General features: G+C 30.6%; 2 long non-coding RNA genes across 2 annotated transcripts; one reads left to right on the top strand and one right to left on the bottom strand.

Annotated features, from left to right (window-relative positions):
- Window positions 1–12,150: 12,150 nt before the first annotated feature.
- Window positions 12,151–13,160, bottom strand: LOC149483215 (uncharacterized). Its single transcript, XR_016316464.1, has 3 exons — window positions 13,030–13,160; window positions 12,709–12,889; window positions 12,151–12,367 (listed from the first exon to the last, which is right to left on the bottom strand). It is a non-coding gene; the product is annotated as an uncharacterized LOC149483215 (long non-coding RNA).
- Window positions 13,161–13,401: 241 nt separating this feature from the next.
- On the top strand, window positions 13,402–14,451 carry LOC149483214 (uncharacterized). Its single transcript, XR_016316463.1, has 3 exons — window positions 13,402–13,542; window positions 13,697–13,868; window positions 14,205–14,451. It is a non-coding gene; the product is annotated as an uncharacterized LOC149483214 (long non-coding RNA).
- The last annotated feature ends 1,298 nt before the right edge of the window (window positions 14,452–15,749 follow it).

Below are 15,749 nucleotides of genomic sequence, written 5' to 3'. Positions count from 1 at the left end.
TGTATATATATTATGTAAGGTTATTTATAGTATAGTTATTATACATGTATGTATAGTTATTTATATGTGCATAATATAATGTACTTTTTGTGTAAGTATCATAGTTACTTTTTTTTATTTTCATGTTTATATTTAAATTCTAATTTTATTTACAAAATTTTATTTACTAAATATTTCGCTTTTTTACCGTTTGGTTGCCTGGCAGAGATCACTGCTTAGTGATAAGGCCGCCGATTGTACTACATCCTTCTTGTACCATATTTTCTTTTTATTGTTTCATATTTTTAAGTGAATGTATTACAATAAAGTGTAATAAATAAATAAATAAATAAAAATTCATCCAACAAATTAATGGGTTCATATTTTCATAACCTCGTAGCGTTATGCGTGACTACCGAATTTGTCGATATATGAGAATTGAAGTTTCCTTTTCTTTTTCAATAACTCTATTTCTTCGTTAAATATTTTCGTTTGTTTTTATTAAACTCAAAATATTATTAACAACTTGCTTTTCACACCGTGTTTAGCTCCTGCGATATATTTTTATTCCCCCCATTTCCGCGGTGCACGTTAATTTAGCCCGTCAAAAATTTTCAAACTGACTAATTCGCGAATATCTTGGAGGTGCAAAATGTGGCTTGTACCCACGTCGCCCCGTCTCACCCGTTTTATGAGCCTCGTAAAACCGAAGCGCGACGTCGGAATCCTATTTTTGAACTTTATATAACCCCTGACGGAGCTACATTGCCTTGAATCGGGCTTGTATCCTTTTGTTTAGCCGATTTGTGTGTTTTCTTTTAAGTTCACTTTGATAATGGTGCCAGCAAACGGAATAGACCAGTTTCCGGAGGAATGGTTGTTTTGTTAATAAATTACGCGTGTTTTTAGAACAATACATAGTGGGTTGGGTGTTAAGAATGTTTGTGTGTTGAATATGAAAATATTGATTGTAATAAAAGCAAATTGTGAGCTTAAAATAGAACCGCAGATAAGGAAAAGTGATCTTCTTTTTCGATTTTATCAGCGTCAGACTAATTTCGTTCGCAATTCAGGGCATAGGCGTTCTAGGGGTATGTACGGACCTAATAATATAATTTAAAATGTAAGTTTAGAGTTGTTGAATGACAAATGTAGATTTAAGTTTAGTATGATTAATGAAATGAGTTGATATAGACTCAGAATTCAGAATGAGATAAATTCTTCTTTAAAGAAAGCTTGAAATCAACATTCAATTAATATGCTCATGTTGAAATAAAACATTTGATTACATTTAAATATACTATCATTCAATTGTCACAGTATAAATCAAGTATCAAACCTTTTCTTACTCGTTAGCAGTAACAAAATTCCAACAAAACACCACTTCATACAAAGTAATACAAAACCGAATTGTGATAAGCAGTCTCAATAACCTACAACTTCACATTATTCATAATCGCAAGAGTAACAAGATTGTTATATGATACATGTGTTAGGAATAAAAATATTCTATTTATTCTTCATATTGTCCACGAGGTTTCTTGTTATAAGTTTGTCATCCGTCCGATACAGCCTCAATCTGAGAGATTTTGATTTGTTGATGTTATTGACAAGATAGTTTTCTTATTATCAGCTATTGTTGATGTTTCAATTGAATGTGCTTTATTTGTGGTAATATTGATTTTTTTTGTGTCGTTATTACTTATTAATGTAGCAGACTGTTTTGAGCGTTGTAATTTGCGCTGTAATAGTTTCAGTAATAGATATCTAACATAATATTATATAATAGTATATAATTATATAGTGTTAGTTAGTTTAATATAGTGATAGTTCAATCCTATCGTTTGGTTTAGTGATAATCTATACGTCTTTATTTTAATGATGGTTTACGAAATTCATTAAGAAGAAAAAAAAGAGCGAGTGTGCCGAGCACACGTGTCACAAATTAAACTTTGGCAACATTCAAAGATACCAAATCGTCGCCTTACTCCATGACGCTACCTAGAAATTTTACTCTCAACGCGCCTAAAGAAGTTTCACTTTAAAAATACCGTAATGAACCTATATGTATCTATGTATCTGTGTATCTGTGTAATTAATAGCTCGTTGAAATGTGATATCCATGAACACGCACTTACTAAGGTTGTGAATTACAACCTAGTTTTTTGACGGTCAATGACCTACGACACGCATATATTTTTATATGTGTGATTAGTTTTAATCATGAAATAATAAGGCTATAAAGAAAGGTATGTAAGTAAGAGATAGAGATGATGCTCAACTGATAAGTAGGTATACATTATCTAGTTACTATATTATTACATTTAGATCTTAGATTAAGTATTATAAAATCGAAATATGGTTTTTTCATAGAGTCGCCTTATAACTCCAAAAATAAAATATAATTAAAAATGTAGCGCTAAAACATACATTCATCCTACCTTTTTACAAAAAATTGTTCTTCAGTTGACAATATTCTTAAACTTTAAACAACATAACTGTTGTAATACAAGGGTTGTATATTTTTATATCATTAATGTAAATATGTTATGAGTGGGTGATAGTCTATCATCTACGCAAGGCCGCCTCCGATCCAATAATTTGCACGTACGCGGTATGGCTTCGTCTGCCTCACATAAGACAATGCAGACTTCACTAATTTTTAGTGATGGTAACCTTTTATATAGAGCATATTTTGTATTTGCCTGTGGGTGCAAAAATAGGCGCTTATGGCTTTGCTAAGAATGTAATCAATTTTTAGAGAATTATAGAGTTCTATTAAAACTCGTTGGGAGTTTTTTTTATTAAATTAAAAAAAAACTGTGTCTTCACAACATAACCCTACTACTGCACTGAATTGATTTGTTACATAATTGCCATTAATAAAAAGCAACCTTGTTATGACGTCATATTGACCCGCGTTTCTTAGTTCTACGTTCTACGTACTGTTCAAGTACTTGTTTATCTGTGTACGTTTCTATGATTTTAGGATTTAAATATGAAATCTTAAGTAATACTTTTAAATATTTATAAGCCTTGCTTTATGTAATTTATAAAGAGAAGGTAAGTATGTAATTATTATTGGGATCAAATAAATTTGATTGAAATTTTGACTTAAAAATGAGACTCAATTTAATTTGTCGTTTCGAACACTTCACATCGAGTGTGGTCTCTGAGTGAGAGTGATTGGGTCATGATGACTGTGGAATTTAATAAGAAATATAATAAATTTCATAAATAAAACACAATAAATGACTTTAACAAACAAACATACATAAGGACGTTTTCGCTAATCGTTCACGTGAGAAAATTGATAATCCTCAAACAACTTGTATTAATTAAAAAAATGATAGCACGAGTCATAAAGTTTATTAATTTATTATAGTTGCACAAAGATAGCGTATATTTTTGATAACATTAAAAGCGCTTGCTCAAAGTGAATAGTTCTTAATAATTTATGATTATCAAAGGCATACACGGTTGGAAACCTACAATTATACAACTAAATTGGATGTGGAGCGCTGACCTCGCTTATTTAATATTTAAGCCGTTAATTTATAATTTAATACCATTTAAATTATTAATTTTAAACTCAAACGGATGAATACGCGTTTGTTTGATTGGAATTGATAAATTAATTTGCTATAGAGTAATCCAAATATTGTAATTTGGGGATATGAATGTTTGATACAATAGACTTTGTGTTAGTTTTATATATTATCTAAGTAGGTCAGGTTTGATCTTCGTAATGAATAACAATATTATGTAAAAGTAGTATCATGTACAAACGTAACTAATTATTGATTTTATCTTTAGTGGTGAATAAATAGTAGACACTTTATGATTTGTTATTTGATATTAAGCATGAAAATTACAACGATATAAAACTCAAATGTTTGTTTTATAAACTCTACATAAAACTCTACATAGATTAACTACTAATGTATAATCACAGAATCACAGATAATGTAATACTATACAAGTAGTATACCTTAGACATACATAAATACAAATAGATTTGTATGAACATTTTTTTAAACTCAATCCATACTTATATTATAAATGCCAAAGTAACTCTGTCTGTCTGTTACTCAATCACGCCTAAACTACTGAACCAATTTGCATGAAATTTTGTATGGAGATATTTTGATACCCGAGAAAGGACATTGGCTACCTTTTATTGCGAAATATGTACCACGGGCGAAGCCGGGGCGGACCTCTAGTATTCAATATTTGACGCTCGGCTTTCGTGCGAAATTGTGTATAATGGTAATCGAATCGATCGATTTACAGTTTCAATGGGAATAATAAACACAGTAATTATTATGGCCTTCATTTAGCAACCCATATTTTTAATATTTACTAGTTTCTCGCCTTGGCTTTGTCCCTACAGACTTATTTTATAAGTTGTTTTTCTAAATATTCTAAGTTAAGTAGAGACGAATAAACAAACCAAAAATAATTATAAACCGTTTAGTCATAATAAGTGGTGTTACTAACACTTTCTTTTATAGGTAGGTATAAGATAAGCTACAAAATTCATAAAGTCCCAGTTGGCTCAATACCTTTAAATAGACTGTAGGTTAATGTCTACTACAATAAAATCAAGATAGTAGATACACCCCTAATAACATTTATAAGAGATTCAACCCAATCTTTTCCATATTCCTAAAACGACGCAAATCGTACACACGAATAACGAAAACCCAAAAGAAACGCTTTGTATGTAAATGTGTATGGCTCTCGAATTTTACTCTGGCAATATTATCTAAATAATGTTAAATGTTGCTAGTGTAATGAAAGGATGGGACGGCCACCTCGTTTGTGTTGCCAGATATATTTTTTAACTTATAGTATGTTATTTACCTTAAATTTTATTTGCACAGTTGGGTTTTTCTAAGAGTTGGTGAAAATTTAGTTAGATCATTAAGCCTTTACGACTTATGATGACGTATTTATTATGTCTAAAATAATAGAATGAAGAGAAAATAATCTTCATAGTTCATCGTTATTGATGGATTACGAAAACAAAAATGTTTTTGGGGTTGAATTTTTTTCACGTCATTTCTACGATTCGTTTTTTATTCAACCGCTATCCGTTATAGAATTTAGTATACTCTCTACTCTCATGGCGATTAGATCATATTGTATTTATCTGTATCAGTACAGACAATTTATATAGAACCTCGAACTTCATTTAATGAAATACATTTTATAAAAATAACAATATACTTTTCTTTTATTAGTTACTCTTGCAAACCGTTAGCAAATTCTTTTAAAATGGCTATTCAAAACTGATCGTAGCGACTTGCTTGAAAAATAAAATGTCTGTATTGAGGTTGAATTTGTCGAAGCGAACTGCGAGCTATTGCTGAGTAAAACTATTTCTTATAATATCAACGAGAACTTTAAAGAAATCTCTTTTGAAATGCGTCTGTAGATTTAGGTACTGGGTGTTTATTTTAATTTGTTTTAATTATAATATATTTGGTGAAAATTTGTTTAAAATTATGGTTAGAGTTAGGTAGAAATAGTTTCATACGAATTGTTAGTGATTTTGACTGGTTTTTGATATAAGTTATTTATCAAAGTTTATTTAAATAAATAGTTCAACTTACGAAACAATTTTGAGCAAATTGAAAGATTATTTCATTTTAAAGGTAGATTCATAACAATTTATGGAAAGGGTTGTTTTCCGTTAACAACTTTCGAGAGTTAAGTTACTTTTTATACTTGTGTACAATCAAGACTCGTAAAAAAACGTTTTATGAAAATGTTAGTAGGTATAAGGTCTACACAATAAAATTATCGAAATAGTTGAAACGAAAACTCGCCAAGAATAAACTCTTTCGAATGTACTAAATAAGTGGACTGCAGCTAAGCATCCCGTATTAACTGTTATCACGAAGATAAATGTACAAAGATATAGACAACATTAAACGTATATTAACTGGCTCGTAAGGTTTTATGTGCTCATTGTAATAGCGATTTTGTTTCACAATTTAATTTGAAAATATGCTTCGAAATTATAAATGTAGAAATGAAATTATAAGATATGAGTTTTATGGATATGAATTCTATAGGAATTAAACATTCCATTTTTATCCAATTTCACATCTTTCTATGCTAAAATTTCCCTAATCAATAAAATACATCATCATACGCTCAAGTGTACCACGTTACATATTTGTAGTGACACAAATACATATGTATAGCGTAGTTTGATTAACGCTCGGTATTTTAGGCATCAAAGGCCCTCCCAGGCTTTCATTAGAGACGATTAATTAATTTCGCTCCTGACATCCCTGTAACAAGTAGGTTGAAATCTGAAATCAAATCGTTCGCTGGCGAATGGGCTCTGTTCTCATCACCTTTTGTGAGATAATTGTTCCAGCGATGTGACGCTTTTTTGTTGGTTTTTGTGTGCTAATTTCTCTTTAAAATAGGGCTGCGCTTTATTTTTTTGTTGTGAAAGAACTGGATTTATAAGGTCGTAGCAAGTGGTGTGATGGTGGTTGGGTTTATTATTTTAGTTTGTTCAGGGTTTTAAAAATTGTATTTTACCTCATAATTGTAAGTTTTGATTATTATTCCATTTAAAACAATAACAACTTATATACTATACAGTAACTGTATAGTATATAATAGGTATTTTAAAGGGAAATTTCATCAGAAACACTATGACTAAATAAAAAATACGTACTTTTATTTGTGCTAGTCGAAATGCCGTGTTTATGTATTTTTTGGATAGGTAATAGGTATGTACAATTATTGAGTAATTATACGTTAAAATGTTATAACATTTCCTTACAAAATAATGTAAACGATGTACTTTAAATATAGCAGGTATAGCAAACAAAAATAGGTAGCATAATTAATTATCTGTGAAAGCGTTACGAGGTAAAAATGGCGGAATGGAAACAAAATGTCGGATTTGTCGGGACGCAGCAACAGTTTTCGCGGGCTTTTTATTTATTTGTTCAGGCTTAGATTATCGTTTCCACTGTTTGTTTAAATTAATCTGGTGATTTTTTAACATTATATGGCAAAACACGGGGTTTCGTGTTTATTTTACTTCCGAGGTTTTACTAGTTGCTTTTTTATTAATCTGCTTTAAATTGCTAACTGAATGTTGTATAAGAGATACTGAATGTTGTATCAGATTTTTTTTAAATTAAGGAAATTTATAACCATTAAGTAATAAATATTACACATGAAAATATGAAGAGAGTAATGCATGTCATCTTAAGCCCTAAAATCCTATATTAATCAGTTCTTTAAAGAAACGAATCTTCAATGGCGGCGCTTATCATTCCCTCTCGCTCACACACGGCCGTACGGTATGCAAAAAAAAAATGGAAAAATAAAATTACTAAAATGTATTTGATTTTCCCTATAATAGTTTTTATCATAAATTTACAATGACAATTATGCATTTGCGAAAGTAAATAATGTTTTATTGGAATTTGACAAAATATGTTCTTTGGGAAAAGTTGTTCAGTTTTATGGGCATATTACAAGTATTATGGGGATTTTATTACATTCTGTATACGTAAATATGATAATTCATATAAATACACAAATACAATAACAAAAAAGTTTGCCAACAAACAATTTGAAATAATTAATAAAATAATTATCAATTTACGTTATTTTTATTTTCTTTTTTGCTGATCCTACCATCTGTCAAAGTCAGCTTTGGCCGCCATTGAAGATTCATTTCTTTATTGAACTGACTAATACATATCAAAACGATTCAGAATCGATACAGTATACACTCCCATAATTTCCCAGCAAAGCTCCATCGGTCACAATATGGCGAAATAGCGGCAAAACTGAAAAATCGGAATGGTGGAAAAAGGCAGGTGACATTTAACAGTACGTTACGAACTCAGATCGCGCTGGCCCAATTTCTAGAAACTGTCCATGAATACCAATGCATTTTGTGAGAGCTTTCAAATTTATTTCTTGAACTGTTCAAATATCGCTCCGGTTTACGTTACCGATGCTTGGTATTCCTTTGTGTTATGTCCTCGCAGAATTCTATTGTAAATGAAACAATATATTGCACACAGTCCGATGGCATATTCTCATTATCAAAAGTGAATGATTAAATACCGACTAAACTTCACGATATTTGCTAGTACGATTCATTAGGTATTAGGTATACATTGTTGTTCTACGTGTTTGTTTTATTTCTTTCTAATTATTAGGTACCTAATAATAATCATAAACATAAGTTATTTTTAACCATTAATTAAATAGCTAGTAAGTTCTGAAATAGAATTCTATTTTGGCTTGTTTATGATGAAATTCAAAGTTATTGTTAAGGCTGAAATAATTGCAAACAAATCGATTTGATCCCGATATAACTTATTTTAATTAAGCAATATAAATAACTGCGAATGTTTCAAGAAATAAACAACATTTGTGCCATTCAAACTCGGCTATAAACAGAATAACAGAAGCAAAGTTATCCGCTGTGATCTCGAAATAAGCAGCTTACGATTTTGATCCTAACTGTTGCGCATATTTATTTGAGAAAGTGACGGGAACAGGATCTCAAAGTTGATATAATATTACTAAGGCATCGATATTCTAAATTGGGAACACGTTACAATGATATCAATTCGAGTAGGCGGGAAATAAATGTTTGATGTAAAGGTATGTTTAGAATAGATTAATAGAATAATATGAAATGTTCGTATAATATGGAGACACGTTTGGGCCTGTGGATTCTTTAATGGCTGAAATCTGTCCTTGGCCTTATTACGGCAAACGAGTAGACACGTCATGATAAACGACATGTGAAGGATACGCAAAAATAAATATTTTGCGTAGGTAGGACCTGAAATATTAGGATGGAAAATTTAATGGTTTAGATGTATGATAATTAAATAGCACATCTCAAAGAAGAAGAATGTTTGATTTTGCGTTTTCGTAATAAGTAAAGAAAGTTTTGCTTTATTGCTTTATTGTTATTACCTAACTATTTTTTAATATGTGTGTTTTTTAATAAAAAAAGTAATATCGAACAAAAAGTTCTGAAATTCGTTACAACATAAAGTTTTAACGATTATGCATATAAAACGTGTATTTGTATTTTTTGTATATACAGTGAAACCTGGTTAAGTGAGACATCAAGGGACCTGCAATGTCGTTTCACTTATAGAGGTATTCCACTTACCCAGTGTCTCAGATATACAGGTATAAATAAATATCTGTCTCATTTACAGAGGGGTGATAACGATTGTAGCTTTCGTTTTGACATTTTTCAAATAAACATCTGTATGATAGTAAAGCGAAACTAAAACTGAAGGTAATTGAAGCTCAAAATTTGTACTTACGTACTTGGAATTACGTGTGGAATTTGTGGGTTGAATAAGAATGAGTAAACAAACAATGTTATCTCAGTTACAGAGGTTTATGCATGTAAAATTTACTCGCTGTCTCAGTTATAGAGGTAACTATGATGATAAATCGAAAGAACAAATCCCAGATATAGAGGTTTAGCTCGTCCCACTAACAGAGGTAATTCAGTGCTAAAGTGTTGGGACCTCAGCATGAGTTCCAGTTATGGAGGTTTCTCACTTATCCAGGGGGGTAACCGGCACCTTTAGAATAACAGTCTTATTATGGGTACGTTTTGTTGCGTTCACAAAATAATCTTACTTTTTTGGCACCGGGACCTTCTAAAACATATGAAAACCAATTGCAACAAGACTGTTTCGAGCGGTTTCGAGACGTCAATCGAAAAATTGGAACCGGCACGCTCTCTTTGACATTTAGCATTCTTGTTATAATGTCAATAATGACAGTTTTAAGCAATTTTAGTGAAGTTGTAAATATGGAACTTTTATAACATTATTTTGAATATTATTAAAAGAATACACATCAAATTTAAGAACGTATGTAGTTGGGAATCTATTTAATAAATGAAGCTTTTAAAGAAGATAATACATTTATTATATTAAAAATGCAAAATTAACATAACTACATCGGGTTGTTCCAAGAAAAGGCTTCAAACCTTTTGATTTAAGAAGAATCGTGTAAATAATTTATTATTGCGAAGTGCGCAATGATCACGAGTCTCTATGAGATATGGGGGCAGCATATGAACAATCTTTTTTTTTTTTTTTTATTCTTTATATGAACAATCTTAAAATACAATTATAACCTACAGATTTATCTGTGTAAGATAAAAGTAATGTAAGTACCTACCATACCCAATGCAAATCTTAAGAGTATATTTAAAAATACGTTTGTTTATGTACACATTCGGGTTGGCTTTAGTTAACTGCCGCACGAATTTGTTGGAAATATTTATATTTTTAGTTAGCTAGGTAATGTAAGATTGTAATTCCAAAATATTATCGTTAGGAAACTTGTAGTTTTTTAGTTATTAATTTTTAAAGTTAATAATTTTTTGTGCGAAAAAAGTGCATTTATCCGTTTTGTTGTGCAAAAAAGCGGACCAAGACGTTCCATTTCACTGTACTGTGACTTTACGCTGCGGCCGGCGAGTGCCAAAAGCGATTTTAGGGCGATTCCTACTCAAACAAAAAAAATCTACGTAGGTAGGTTAAAAAACTATTAAACTTTTATTTTTAATATTCAAATAGGTAGCGAGGAGCGAAGCGACGAGCGTGTTAGGTTTACTCTTGAACTGCCGCACGAGCCGAGCGAGCGAAGCGAGCGTGCCGCGGCAGCGGCCGGCGAGTGCCAGAAGCGACTAAAGGGCGATTCCCACTCAAACAAAAAAGACGTGTGGCACTCGGGGACTGCCGCGGCAAAGCTATTGCATAGCATGCCTTCAAGCCGCACCTCCGTGCCCGTCGGAGTGGGGAGCGTGAGGTTTTTCGTTACGCAATTCTGGATTCGGTCCCCGCGCTCAAGGCCCGCGATAGAAGCTATGCAATAGCTTTAAAAAAATCTACGTAGGTTAAAAAACTATTAAACTTTTAGCGACGAGCGTATTAGGTTAACATTTGATCTGCCGCACGAGCCGAGCGAGCGAAGCGAGCGTGCCGCGGCAGCGGCCAGCGAGTGCCAGAAGCGACTTAAGGGCGATTCCCACTCAAATAAAAAAAACTACGTAGGTTTTCACAACTTGTTTGTATTTTATTTATGTATCGTTAAATTTTTGTTACACCAATTCCATACATTTTGAGGTTAGAATAGGAAAATTGATTTTTCTCCAAAACTATTGGTTTCCTAACTTTCCCCTTTTGGTGGGAGGGTACCCCCCTCCTCCCCCCCATCCCCCACCCACAAAAAACCTATAATACGTGCGGCAGTTCTCTAAAGAAACCCCACACATTCTCCACTTGTTATTTCTCTATATAATAAAATGCAACCCTACTTATTCTCTAAACATAAATTTTATCTAATACCTACTTAATGTAAATCTATAAAAGATTGTTTATTATTTCTTCTTGATTCAATATATTTTATCATGTTATATTATTTATATAATAAAACACTTAAAAGTAAATCTACACTCAAATGCACTACCCATATTATACTTATGTTAGGGATCTCATTTAATTTTGAGAAGTAATACCATTATTTATTTCCAGGTTCTACAATCAATTCCGAGCACTAGGGATAAGATTACCCAGCGTAACCACATGGAAGCATTGATAGTATTCAAGAAACTATAAAGTGCCAGCGCAACATGAATATATTTTTTTCAATAGAAAGCAATATCATGCTTTAAATGTATTAGTGCAATTAAAAACATATTTTATAAATCCAAAATCTTTATTTAGTCCTTTTTATTTATTCATTGACAAAACATTTGCTCCTTTACTTCTCTTGATAACATTTATATATTATATTATATAAAAATGTAATAAAACATGGAATTATTTGAAAATAGATTCAATTCTATTTTGATTAAATATTAATTAAAAACAATTAGGTATATTACTCAAATCCAAATTTGTAAGTAAATAGCATATTAAAAAGACCCTTGATTAAAAAAATAAAGTCTTATTTATAATACCAGCCTTTAAAACTTAAAATGCAATAAACAAAAACTTTATATTTACATCACAATGAATAATTCCTACACTAATAGATTAATGGTATTTATATTTTTATTTTAAATTTAAATCAATTATTGTATTTGCATAATATAGAGTAGATAAATAATTCAAAAACTTGCAGTACTTATGTATACTTTTAATTTCATTTTTATTAAACTTAAAATGAAAACAATGTAGGTACTATATTAAGGTACAATTAAATTTTTACATTTTCTTTGAATATTTTAAGTGTAGACATGGTGGCGCCTCCCCCAACTTGAAGTTCTCACTACCACATGATCATCTCCCAAGCCGGTACATCCTTGTTCAATGTTTGGGCAAGCCGGCAATCAACACAACTGTGAAAGATAAATTGGATTTAAACTGATTCTTTGTTGGTTTAAAATTTAATAAGTACATTTAATATGTTTACTTTTATTATTAAAGGGCTTGTCATGGAGTATGTAATTTAAGATGTTTTTTTAAACAATGTCGGTATAGTTTGTTAAATAATAAATACTTTATTTGTTAATCATTTTTCAAGTATTTTAACATTTTAGTTGTTTATCTTGCAATTCTTAATATCGTATTAAAAAAAAAGTTAAATGTGTAGGTGTATAATTCCTTACAAAACTGTTAATATAAGTAGCTTCTAACCAAACATAGATAGGTTTGCTTATAAATTAATATAAATATTTACTTTTGACCAGCTGCTCTAGTTTTTGTGAACTCCCAAATCATTTGCACTTAAACTTTCAGCAGAGAATTCTATCAACTTCGTCTCATCATAACTTTTACCTCGTTGGGAGTTATTCATGTACCTATCTTTGTCTGTGTAATTTCGGGGTCAGGGAGCTTCGCGCACTCTGCACAATGTTCTGCTGTAAGTTAAATAAAAATTACTTCAAATAAGTAACAATAATCAAAACAGACGAAATCATGTAAAACCAAAACTTTATTCGTAAAAATATATCTCTGTAGTCTGTTATCATAAATCGTCCTTACTCGTACTTTATCTTACCTTGCTATTTCAATATTGCTTTTTCGCACTTTCTCATTTATCCAGAGATGAGATTCACATATTTAAGTTTAAGTTTATCTGAAATTTTAGATAATAATATGAATTAAGAGGACAGTGACATGACATTTTGATTTTTGACGTTTAATGTTCGATACAAATCATTACGACTTGGCCTAAAAGCCTCGTAGCCAAGCCATTAATCTTAAAAAAATAGACAAAACTTCGGAATTCATTCGCTCTTTGGACATTGTAGGCAATCGTATAGTAATCATGTTGAAAAGGCTCCCGGTACCAAAATAAAGTAAGATTATTTTGTGAACTCAACAAAACAAGGTTGTTATTATAAAAATGGCGGTGATTGAAAATTAAACGTCAAAAATCCAAATGTCATAATCACTGTCCTCGTATTATTATCTAAAATTTGGATAAATCAAATTGAAAAATTGCGAAAGATAAGTAATATGCATTAAAGAATGCATGAAAGAGGCATGAAAGAGCAATTGAAATAGCAAGGTAAGATAATATATACGAGTAATAAATATATCTAAAACATTGGACGATTTATGATAACACAGTCTATATATTTTTACGAATAAAGTATTGGTTTTTGCATGATTTCGTCTGTTTTGATTATTGTTAATTGAAGTAATTTTTATTTAACTTGCAGCAGAACATTGTGCAGAGTGCGCGAAGCTCCTTGACCCTGAAGTTACAAAGACAAAGGTACATAAATAACTCCCAACGAGTTAAAAGTTATGCTGAGACGAAGTTGATAGAATTCTCTGAAAGAAAGTGCAAATGATTTGGGAGTTCACAAAAACTAGAGCAGCTGGTCAAAAGTAAATATTTATATTAATTTATAAGCAAACCTATCTATGTTTGGTTAGAAGCTACTTATATTAAAAGTTTTCTAAGGCATTGTACCTACACAATTAAGTTTTTTTTAATACAATATTAAGAATTGCAAGATTAACAACTAAAACGTTGAAATACTTGAAAAATTATTAACAAATAAGGTATTTAACAAACCATACCGACATTGTTTAAAAAACTTCTTTTTAGATGTTTACATACACCATGACAAGCCCTTTAATAATAAAAGTAAACATATTAAATGTACTTATTAAATTTTAAAGCAACAAAGAATCAGTTTAAGTCCAATTTATCTTTCACAGTTGTGTTGATTGCCGGCTTGCCCGAACATTGAACAAGGAAGTACCGGCTTGGGAGATGATCATGTGGTAGAAGAACTTCCAGTTGGGGGAGGCGCCACCATGTCTACAGTCTACACTTAAAATATTCATATTTGTATCATACATCTGAAAATGTAAAAATTTAATTGTACCTTAATATAGTACCTACATTGTTTTCATTTTAAGTTTAATAAAAATGAAATTAAAAGTATATATAAGTACTGCAAGTTTTTAAATTATTTATCTACTCTTTACTATGCAAATACAATAATTGATTTAAATTTAAAATAAAAATATAAATACCATTAATCTATTAGTGTAGGAATTATTCATTGTGATGTAAATGTAAAGTTTTTGTTTATTGAATTTTAAGTTTTAAAGGCTGGTACTATAAATAAAACTTAATTTTTTTTAATCAAGGGGTGTTTTTAATATGCTATTTACTCACAAATTTGGATTTGAGTTATATATATCTACCTAATTGTTTTTAATAAATATTTAAGCTAAATAGAATTGAATCTAATTTCGAATACTTCCATGTTTTATCACTTTTTTTTTATATAAATGATATCAAGAGAAGTAAAGGAGCAGAAGATTTGTCAATAAATAAATAAAAAGGACTAAATAAAGATTTTGGATTTATAAATGTTTTTTATTGCACTTAAACATTTAAAGTATGATATTGCTTCCTCTTGAAAAAATATATTCATGTTGCGCTGGCACTATGGCTTCTTGAATACTATCAATGCTTCCATGTGGTTACTCTGGGTAATCTTATTCCTAGTGCTCGGAATTGATTGTAGAATCTGGAAATACATAATGGTTTTATTTCTCAAAATTAAATGAGATCCTTAACAACAGATTACATAAGTATAATATGGGTAGTGTATTTGAGTGTAGATTTACTTTTATAGTCTTATATTCTATATAGGTAAATAATAACATGATAAAATATATTGAATCATGAAGAAATAATAAACAATCTTTTATAGATTTACATTAAGTATTAGATAAAATTTATGTTTAGGGAATAAGTAGAGTTGCATTTTATTATACAGAGAAATAACAAGTGGAGAATGTGTACTTATACAGACGTATTTTTAAATAGATTTGCATTGGGTATGGTACTTACATTATATGGTACTTACACAGATAAATCTGTAGGTTATATTGTATTTTCAAATTGTTCATATGATGCCCCCATATCTCATAGGGACTCGTGATGATTACGCACTTGTTTACTATTTAGGTACACGATTCTTCTTAAATCAAAAGGTTTGAAGCCTTTTCTTCGAACAAGCCGATGTAAAGTTCTATTATTATCTGATAACTGTCAAATTGTCAAATAGATCGCAGTTCGCACCGGTCCCAATAATTGAGTGAACTATTACGAGTGACGTCATCAAAATTGCTAGAAAGACAAAATCAGTTTAACGCTGCAACAAGCTGGCGTTAAGACCTCATTCGCACGAGAGTTAAAAAAGCGTTGCGTTAAAACCCGGCGTTGGCGCTTTTTAAACGTTCTCT

This window comes from Colias philodice, chromosome 13, assembly GCF_061535455.1.
Source record: "Colias philodice isolate Cphi_HAF_F1 chromosome 13, ilColPhil1 Martin Lab GWU primary, whole genome shotgun sequence".
In the NCBI taxonomy this organism is placed as follows: domain Eukaryota; kingdom Metazoa; phylum Arthropoda; class Insecta; order Lepidoptera; family Pieridae; genus Colias; species Colias philodice.
The sequence above is the reverse complement of the archived record's forward strand: the minus strand, read 5'-3'. Positions and strand labels throughout refer to the sequence as shown.